The 1,939-nt window shown below is 44.7% G+C and overlaps 1 protein-coding gene across 1 annotated transcript in view; it reads left to right on the top strand.

Moving 5' to 3' along the window:
* The window catches only part of Crtap (cartilage associated protein), a 17,300-nt gene that overhangs the window by 8,918 nt on the left and 6,443 nt on the right, over window positions 1–1,939 (top strand). The window lies entirely within an intron of this gene.

Here is a 1,939-nt window from a genome sequence, read left to right as displayed (position 1 = left end):
TCTGTATAGCCCTGGCTGTCCTGGAACTCACTCTATAGACCAGGCTGGCCTTGAACTCAGAAATCCGCCTGCCTCTGCCTCCCGAGTGCTGGGATTACAGACGTGTGCCACCATGCTCCGCTGTTTTTTTTTTTTTTAAATAAAGTAAAATATTTTTTTAAAGGACTTTATTTATTTTATGTATATGAGTATGCTGTAGCTGTCTTCAGACACCCCAGAAAAGGGAATCAGGTCTTGTTACAGGTGGTTGTGAGCCACCATGTACTTACTGGGAATGGAACTCAGGACCTCAGGAAGAGCAGTCAGTGTTCTTAACCCACTGAGCCATCTCTCCAGCTCCCAACCCAGTTCTAAAGAAAGGCCCCTGGCTGCCATCTGCCATCTTCTGCGTCTCTGAGGCTGCTACTACTATCAGAACAGCATGTCACTGGCGCCACCAGCAGTGCTTCTAAGACATTTAAGCCAATTGCTGTGTAAATAGTTGTCCTTTGGGCTGAGCAAGGTGGCGCTCACCTTTAATCTCAGCAGTAGGATCCTGTGACTTCCAGGACAATCGGAGCTACATAATGAGACCTTTTCTCAAACAGCAACAACAAACACGAGATTTCCTTCCTTGGTTTCTGACAGTTACATTGGGAGGGTCCGGTTTTGGCCGGAACAACTAGAAGTGGCTTTAGAATGTCACAGGCAGACATGTGTGATATCTGCTATCCTCTTATCGGAGGTGCTATTCATTTTATCTTATGTTTTTATGGCAACGCGGGCAATTGAACCTAGGGCCTCACATATGCTTCATAAATGTTTCACCACAGTTCCTTCTCCGTCCCTGCCTGGCGCTGTTAATCTGTAAGCATTTAGTTAAAGGGTTTTCTGCTTATGCTGTGTCAGGGTTGATCTATCGCCTCATGAGTTAGATGTTAACAGCAGGGCCCTGAAGACATCATGGTCCCCGCGTGCGTTCCTCAGTCCCAGCTTTACCCTAGAGAACTCTTGCTGATATCATGGTTTTTGATTTTTTGGTTTTTTGTTTTTTTTCTATAAAAGTCTCTCATACGTAAGTATTCCCCCCAGCTTTTACAGTTTCTTCTGGTTTTTGTTTTCCCCATTTTGTATGTCCAAATTCACAATAGGACGTATGTTACTTGGGTTTGGGGGAGCGTAGCTCTGTGGATAAAATGCTTACCTAGTCCTGGGTTCAGTTTCTAGCTCTGTACTACCCTGGTCATGTGGTGCACCCCTCTTATTCCCAGCCCTTGGGATCACAAGGTAGAGTCAGGAGGATGAGGAAGTCGAGGTCATCCTCGGCTACACAGGAGTTCGAAGCCAGCTTGAGCTACATGAGACGATGTCTCAACTTTGTTTTCTACCAACTCAACAATGAAATTTGTTGGTATTTTTGTGGTGCTGAGGATCAAACCCAGGGCCTCCTGTATGTCAGGGAAGCCCTCTCCCTTTGAGCTAGACCCCTAACCTTCAGTTTAAATTGTTTGAAAAAAAAAAAATGACAGTATTTACTGTAGAAGAGGTGTGGCATCTTTGCAGTGTAAGGTTGCTATTCATATTAATTTATATTAATATTCTTTGGTGATTAAAACATTTTAAATTATATTTTTATTTATTTTGTGTGTATATGGGGGTGGGGGGGGCGTGTAGTGCCGTGGCTCTCTTGTGGCCAGAGGACAACTTGTGGATGTTGGTTTTCTTTGTCTATGATGTGGGTTCTGAGGGTTGATTCATGCCACAGAAGACCCTTCCTGTATGCTTGCTGAAGATGCCGGTCACCAGGCTACATGCCTGGTGCCTATAGAAGCCAAAAGAACATGATGGATTTCCTGAAACTGGAGTTCCACTCTGTGGGGTTGGAATCTGGACCTGGGTCCTCTAGAAGAACAGCTGGTGTTCCTCCATCCCTGCCGCGAGCTTTTTTTTTTTTTTTTTT

The sequence above is a fragment of the Mus pahari genome, chromosome 10 (genome assembly GCF_900095145.1).
Source record: "Mus pahari chromosome 10, PAHARI_EIJ_v1.1, whole genome shotgun sequence".
NCBI lineage: Eukaryota > Metazoa > Chordata > Mammalia > Rodentia > Muridae > Mus > Mus pahari.
Note: the sequence above shows the minus strand (reverse complement) of the source record. Positions and strands in the feature narration are given on the sequence as shown.